Source organism: Theropithecus gelada, chromosome 6 (genome assembly GCF_003255815.1).
Source record: "Theropithecus gelada isolate Dixy chromosome 6, Tgel_1.0, whole genome shotgun sequence".
Lineage (NCBI taxonomy): Eukaryota > Metazoa > Chordata > Mammalia > Primates > Cercopithecidae > Theropithecus > Theropithecus gelada.
Window position 1 is genome coordinate 154,536,503 of NC_037673.1, and position 7,869 is coordinate 154,544,371.

Below are 7,869 nucleotides of genomic sequence, written 5' to 3' on the forward strand. Positions count from 1 at the left end.
AAAGGTTTTGCAGGGCAGGTGATATTTGAGCTGAGGTTTGAAGGCTTCTAGGAACAATATCTTTAGTAAATTTTCTAGTAAACAATTGTTTACTAGAAACAATAAGGGTATAAGTCTGTTGTGGCTAGGCTGGTGTGTAAAAGCACGAGAGAGAGCAATCGTAAAAACCAGAGATATAATTTGGTGTCAGAAAGGTCAAGAGTTTCTCATTCCATGCTATAAATAATAGGACATATTTTCAAAAGAGAAATGAAGATAATCTAAAAGCATAATTTGGAAACAATAGGTCTGGAATACCTGCTCATTACGGATTCATTTGCTACGTACTGTGATAGCGCTGACCCTTGTAAATGCATTTGAAATTCAAATGACTCTCACATATACCTTCATGAGGTTTGGCATATACTTTAGAGGAAGCTATTGGAAACGATCAATAATCTTTCATTCTGGTTGCAATATTTCTGTGGCATGTAAATAGCATTAAGAAAAAGACCTCCACCATCAGATTTGATTCAGGCATATGTGAATTACAAACAAAAGCAATTTGAAGTTAATTTAATGGTAGTGGGAGATTCATTATTTACTGTTCTTTGGCTATACACAGTGTAGTAAGGTGGATTTCTATATTACTATTATTTTGCCTCATATTCTCTTTGTCTTTCACAGTCATGGTTTAATGTATTTTCTGGGATCCTGGCTCTCTCATTTTCATTTTTTCTCTCATTTGCTTTTTTTTCTTATATAGTTATGATTGTATTTGAAATTTAATTCTTTTCTTCATTTGTTTGTTTTTGCATGCTATAACTTTACATCTCTCATTTTCTTTCACGTGGGCAAAGTTAACTGTGAGTTAATTATTCATGGATTTGTAACCAGATTACTGGGTCACATGGACCCTTAGTTTTCCACCTTCTTCTTCCATTTGCTGCTCACTGACATATCCATTGGTAATTATCCAGGGATGAAGGAGGAAAAAGAACTGGAATAGTTAACAGTTGGTGATTTTTGAGCAAATTTGATGAAAAATTAGTGAGAAAAGGATTTGAAACTCCTGGCTATAAGAAGAACTTTGATCATCAATGGAGTTGATTTATTTGGGAATACTGACTTTCCTGATTAGACTACTAGGTTGTGGAGGGAAAGGCTAACAGGATTCTAAAGACAAACCCAGTTTTGGGTAAAACTTGTGTTTTGTCCATACCTAAAAGAGTTTTGGACCCTGGGGTTCTTTTCTGAAGTTCTAGCAAGCTGTAAGGAAAAAGTTTTCTTTTAAGAAGATGGGTCTGGCTGGGTGTAGCGGGGCAAGCCTGCAGTCCCAGGTATGTGGAGGCGGAGGGAAGAAGATTGCTTGAGCCTGGGAGTTCAAGGCTGCAGTGAACTGTGGTTGTGCCACTGCACTCCAGCCTGGGCAACAGAGTGTGACCCTGTCTCTAAAGGAAGAAGAAAAAAAGAAGAGGAAAGAAGGAAGAAGAAGGAAGAAGGAAGAATAAGAAGAAGTAGAGGGGGAGGAGGAGGAGGAAGAGGATGAGAAGGAGGAGGAGGAGGAGGAAGAAGAAGAAGAACAACAACAACAGTCTAATGGGGAACCCTAGACCACACCTCATGGGATAGCTTGCTTCTCATTTGTGAGAGCAGGACAGCCAGAGTTCCCACTCTCTTTACTGAAAGTTGAAGGTAGGTAGTATGACTTTCAGGTCATGGATGTGTGTCTCCACTTTGCCACATGGCTAGCGTTATCACATAGCTAGTGTTGGATCACTAGCTATGTGATAACAACGAAAGCAATACAAATAATAAAAACAATACTGGTGATTTATTGTGCTATTGTTATATGGCAGACATTTTACTTATATTTTCATATTTTGTTCTTGCAAAAAGACTTAGGATATAAGGAAATTATCATGTCTAGTGTCTATGTAGGAAACCTGAGTCAGAGAGATTAGTGTGCCAAGATTACCTGGTGAGTAATGGGCAGAAGGCTAACTCTGGAGCCTTTGTTTTTAACCACTATGTTATACTTCTGCTGGGGCTCAGAAAGTGATACTTCAAAGTATGGCACTTTGGCGTGCTGAGCACTTTAAAATTAAAGGATTGAAAATAAAAATCTCCTGGAGGGGTGCATCATTCCTGGAGGTACTGCAATACCAATCAATGTGTGGAGTGGATGGAGCAAGCTCCTATTCTATCTCCCTGATCCAAAAATCCATTTAATATATTGCCCTTGGATAGAGGACATATCAAATATTAAACTGATAAGAACAGCTACTACACTTGATCTTAGCCAAAAGGTCGAGAAGCAATAAATTAAAGGATGTCAGAAGGCCTCAGAAGCAACCTCAGAACCAAGGTCTCTTAGATTTCCTGCCTTGCTGTCTCTTACCGTTCATTCTGTCTTGAAGCAAGTCAGAATTCCTCTTCCCCAGGGTGGGTCACAGAAACTAGAACTTCTCCTTTCCAAAGCCAGCCATAAAAACTAGAATAATTACTGTAACCTTTCTTTACCATTCTGGCTAGGAGCTGGCCATAAAGAAATTCTCTGGCTTATCCTTGTGCAATATTAGGTCAGAAGACTGTCATTCCAGAGGGGTCCTGCCTCATCCATACCTAGGAGGAAGAAATGCTACAACACAGAGGGCAAGAAGAATCTGCATAGGCCTTGTTGGGTTTCCCTATGCAGTCTATTAGCATTGGGTCATACTCTTTTAGTTCAATCATATTTCTACATGGCTATCTATGTTTCATCCAATCTAAGCATAAAAATGGACAGCTGGCCAGGTGCGGTGGCTCACACCTGTAATTCGAGCACTTTGGGAGGCCAAGGTGGGCGGATCACCTGAGGTCAAAAGTTTGAGACCAACCTGGCCAACATGGGGAAACCCTGTCTCTACTAAAAATACAAAAATTAGCTGGGCGTGGTGGTGGGCCCCTGTAATCCCAGCTACTCAGGAGGCTGAGGCAGGAGAATTCTTGAACCTGGGAGATGGAGGTTGCGATGGGCTGAGGTTGTGCCACTGCACTCCAGCCTGGGCAACAAGAGCAAAACTCCGTCTTGAAAAAAACAAAACCAAAAACAAACCAGACAACTTTCCCTGTATCTTTGGGTGTTCATTCTAAAGGCTCCTGTGTCACATAAAACTTTGATGAAATAAATTTGTTATGTATATCTCCTGTTAACCTGTCTTTGTTATAGCAGTGTCAGTCGTGACCCTTATGATGGGGGAGGAAAAATATCACATCTTTCTGTCCCTACACTTTTCTCCCAGAACTCAATTGCCTAGTCTTTCTTTTTACAAAACGAGGACTCGTGATTGTTCTGACACCCTCCTTCTGTTTGAGAGGATCAAATGAGATTGTGAAGGGGAAAATGTCTTGAAGACTATAAAGTAGCAGAAAAATATAAGCAATTATTAAGATGGACATGCTGGAAGAAAGAGAGCCAGAGAGAAGGCTCCCTGGAGTGAGAATTAGACTTTGACCTTCAACAAAAGGGCTGCCCTGCGTGTGCTGACAGCCCAAGCTGGGAACCTGGGTCCTTCTTCCCCAGCTGTCAGAATGGCAGGGACAGGGGACCGGCGCCAGGCCTGGGCATCCAGGCGTGAGTGGCAAGGCACTCTTCACTAGAGTCTCCGGGCAGATTCACTCAGAGCTTGACCTTTTGAATGTAAAACACTTGTCAGATTGCCAAGTGCCAGCCAGTCAGGGAATGGATTCAGCCAGGATAATAGTATTTCTGTGGCTTTCTCAGGGATGCTTGCTCTGTGACTGTGGCCTACAAGGTCTCTTTTGGAGAGAAATGACTTCTACCAAACTCAGGGTATACCTGCAAACAGGAAACCCTCCACTATCTGGTTGGTGTTTCTCTCTCCCTCCCTCTATGTATGTGTGTGTGTGTGTGTGTGTGTGTGTGTGTGTATTTTATTTTTATTTTTTTTTTAAAGAGACAGGGTCTTGCTCTGTCACTCAGGCTGCAGGACAGTGGCATGACCCTAGCTCACTGCGGCCTTGAGCTCATGGGCTCAAGCAATCCTCCTGCCTCAGCCTCCCAAAGTGTTGGGGTGACAGGCATGCACCACTGCACTCGTCTCTCAATTTTTAAAAACCTTGTCTCCATTTTATAAATGTCATGCTTTCTGTAATTTGTATTAAAAGACATAGTTATATGTTTTTCATTGACTAACTATAAAATTTTGTGGTTTATCTGAATAAGTATTCACAAATGATATTCCTTACCTTCCCCTCCCCTACCCCAATTCTAGAAAAATCTCTCTGGATAGGACCAGGGGACAAGGAATGCTTATTCTCTTAGGAGTCATTAATACAAATACTATGCTTATAGAAGTGTCTTAGTTGATGCATTTGGACAAGAGAGTTCTGTGAAAAATAAAATAGGGGACTGTTCTAAGAACTGGTTTGTTTTTGTTTTTTTTTGATTTTTAGTAGAGACAAGGTCTCACTATGTTGCCCAGACTGGTCTCGAACTCCTGAGCTCAAGCAGTCTGCCTGCCTCCATCTCCCAAAGTGTTGGCATTACAGGCGTGAGCCACCGCCTCTGGCCTATAAACTTGTTATTGATGGAAAGTTTTCCTTTAGGAGCCAAGCCACAGAGGCTAGCATAAGTTAGTGATTTTCAGTTATACATGTACAGCCACTGATTATTGCCTAGACTATGAATTCATATCATGGTTGCTTAAAGGTTTACAATTCAATTGTAAAATGGCTATAAATGCCTCCCATCTTGGATTACACTCCCTTTTGCCTCCTGACTTTGCTCTTCCTTCTATCAAGTGCTTTGGAAGGCTGAGGTGGGAGGATCAAGAGATGAAGGTGGCCCACAACTGTTATCCCAGCACTGTGGGAGGCTGAGGCAGGCGAACCACTTGAGGCCAGGAGTTCCAGACCAGCTTGGCCAATGTGGTGAAACTCCACTAAAAATAGAGAAATTAAACGGATGTAGTGATGCATGCCTATAGTACCAGCTACTCGGGAGGCCGAGGTATGAGAATCGTTTGAACCTGGGAGGCGGAGGTTGCAGTGAGCTGAGATTGCACCACTGCACTCCAGCCTGGGAAACAGAGCAAGGCTCTGTTTCCAAAAACAAAACAAACAAACAAACAAAAAACAAACAAACGATGAAGTTTAGTTTATCTACTTCTTGAATCTTGAAACTGGGCTTGGACATATGACCTGCTTTGGTCAAAGGAACATTAATGGGAGTGAAGCCACCCTAAACTTTCCAGTCCTAGTCAAGCTTCCAACTGACAGCATAGATTTGCCAAGCTGACCCAGACCAGAAAAACTGCTCAGCAGGCCCATAGAATCAAGAGACTTTGGCTGGGCATGGTGTCTCACGCCTGTAATCCCAGTGCTTTGGGAGGCTCAGGTGGGAGGATCACTGTAGGTCAGGAGTTCCAGACCAGGCTGGCCAACATGGTGAAATCCCGTCTCTACTAAAAATACAAAAATTAGCCAGGTATGGTGGTGTATGCTTATAATCCCAGCTACTTGGGAGGCTGAGGCAGGAGAATCTCTTGAGCCTGGGAGGCAGAGGTTGCAGTGAGTTGAGATCCTGCCACTGCACTCCAGCCTGGATGACAAGAGCGAAACTCCATCAAAAAAAAAAAAAAAAAAAAAAGAGAGAGAGAGAGAGAGGGACATAATAGACATAATATGTTTGTTGCTTTAAGCCACTGGGTTTTGCAGTATTTTATTATATAACAAAGCAAATTGATTTAAATTCTAATTTAAAAAATTTTCAACTCAAATTCTTAGTCTACTAGAAGGGTTGGTTGGGAAGCTAAGGCCATTGGACTGGCTCTCTGTTTTTGTAAATAAAGTTTCATTGAAACGTGGTTGATCTGTTATGCATTTTCTTTCACTACTTTTGAACAATGATTGAGTAGTTGCAAGAGAGGTTGTATGGACCTCAAATACAAAAATATTTGCTATCCGTCCCTTTAAGAAAAAGTGTGGTTATCCCTACAGAGAATTGTTTGTGCTTTTGTAATTGTTGTATAGGAGTTCTTTTTTTTTTTTGAGACGGAGTCTGAGTTCAAGCGATCCTCCCACCCTGGCCTCCCAAATTGCTAGGATTACAGTTGTGAGCCACTGTGCCCAGCCAAAACTTTCCTTATATTTTTTACTTAAAAGTCTTGTTTTGACATTTATGTCTTTATTACATCTGAAGTTGATTTTTGGATATAGTGTGAGGCAGGAATCTAATTTCTCCTTTTCCAAATGGATTACATTTTTAAAAGGTGCTTCATTTCTTGAAGTTATTCCTTTCCCAGTGATGTGACATGCCACCTCTGTTGTGCATCAACATTATGAAATGTGTGGGTTTGTTTTGAAGCTCTCCATTCCATTTCATTCCCTTCCATTCCACTCCATTCATCCCTTTTGTCAATTTATCCGACCTTGCACCAATATGATTATATTTCTATAGGTTTATAATAATTATAAAGTATTACTATAGGTAATTACTATAGGCTTATAATACTGAATTGCTAATTACAATAGGTTTATAATAGTTAATAAAGTCATAATTAGTGTAGGTTTAGTATAATTCCTGATAGCTTGTGTGGCAAGTCCTCTGCCCTGCTTTTCTTTGGAGGATCCTAGTTATTCTTTGTCCTTTCCTCTTCCATGTATATTTTGGAATCATTTTATCAACTTCCATGTAAAACCCTGTTGAAGTATTGTGTTGAATCTGTAGATGAATTTGGAGAGAATGCATATCTCTACAATTTAGTCTTTCTACCCATGGACATAGTATATTTCTCCTTCTATTTAGATTTTAATATCCTAATAAAGTTTTATACTTTCCTCTGTAGTTCTGACATATCTTTAGTTCTTTTTTCTATGTAGAAAAAAAGTATTTTCTTAACTATTGTAAACAGATTTTTAAAAAATTATATTTTATAATTGTTTGTTTCTGGTATATGGAAATACAACATAAAAATATTGATTCTACAATAGAATGGAGGCTCCTCAGAAAATGAAAAGTAGAACTTCCATATGATCCAGCAATTCCACTACTGGATATACATCCAAAAGGAAGGAAATCAGTATATCAAGGAGATATTTGCACTTCCATGTTTATTGCAGCACTATTGACAATAGCCAAACTGTGGAATCAACCAAAGTGGCCACCAGTGAATAAATGGATAAAGAGAATGTGGTATATGTACACAATAGAATATTATTCAGCCATAAAAAGAATTAAGTCTTGTTATTTGCAGCAACATGGATGAAACTGAAGGGCATTATATTGAGTGAAATAAGCCAAGCATGGAGAGATTCATATGCAGGAGCTAAAAATGTGCATCCCATAAAGATAGAGAGTAGATTGGTGGTTACTAGAGGCGGAGAAGGGGAGGTAGGGTGGGGAGGGATGAAAGGGAAAAAAGAATATAAATGAATTTATTACCACTGAACTGCACACTTAAAGATGGTAAAAATGGTAAATTATATATGTTTATTTTACCCGAATAAAAAAATTAAAAATGTGAAAAGAATCCTATAACCAGGCTTCTTGCTAAACTTTAATTCTCATAGTTTGTCTATTCTATCGAGTTTTCTTTTTAAACAATCATTTAATATACAATTTAGTATGGATTTATTTTTTCTTCCAATTCCTAAAACTTCAATTTCTTTCTTATATCTATATTGGCTCAGACCTTCACAATGTGAATAGTAGTGGTATTAGTGGGATCTTGTCCCATTCCTGATTTTAAAAGGAAAGATTTTAGCATTTCCCTATTTAGAATAATGTTTGCTCTAGATTAATTATAGATACTTCTGTGTCTTCGTGGTATGTTCTCATCATTCTTTGAGCCCTTCCTTTCTTTCTGGAACAAAAAATGTTTCAAG

General features: G+C 39.5%; 1 non-coding gene across 1 annotated transcript; it reads right to left on the reverse strand.

Annotated features, from left to right (window-relative positions):
* Positions 1–2,111: 2,111 nt before the first annotated feature.
* Positions 2,112–2,301, reverse strand: LOC112627312. The gene has a single exon (XR_003120150.1). It is a non-coding gene; the product is annotated as a U2 spliceosomal RNA (small nuclear RNA).
* Between the last annotated feature and the right edge of the window lie 5,568 nt (positions 2,302–7,869).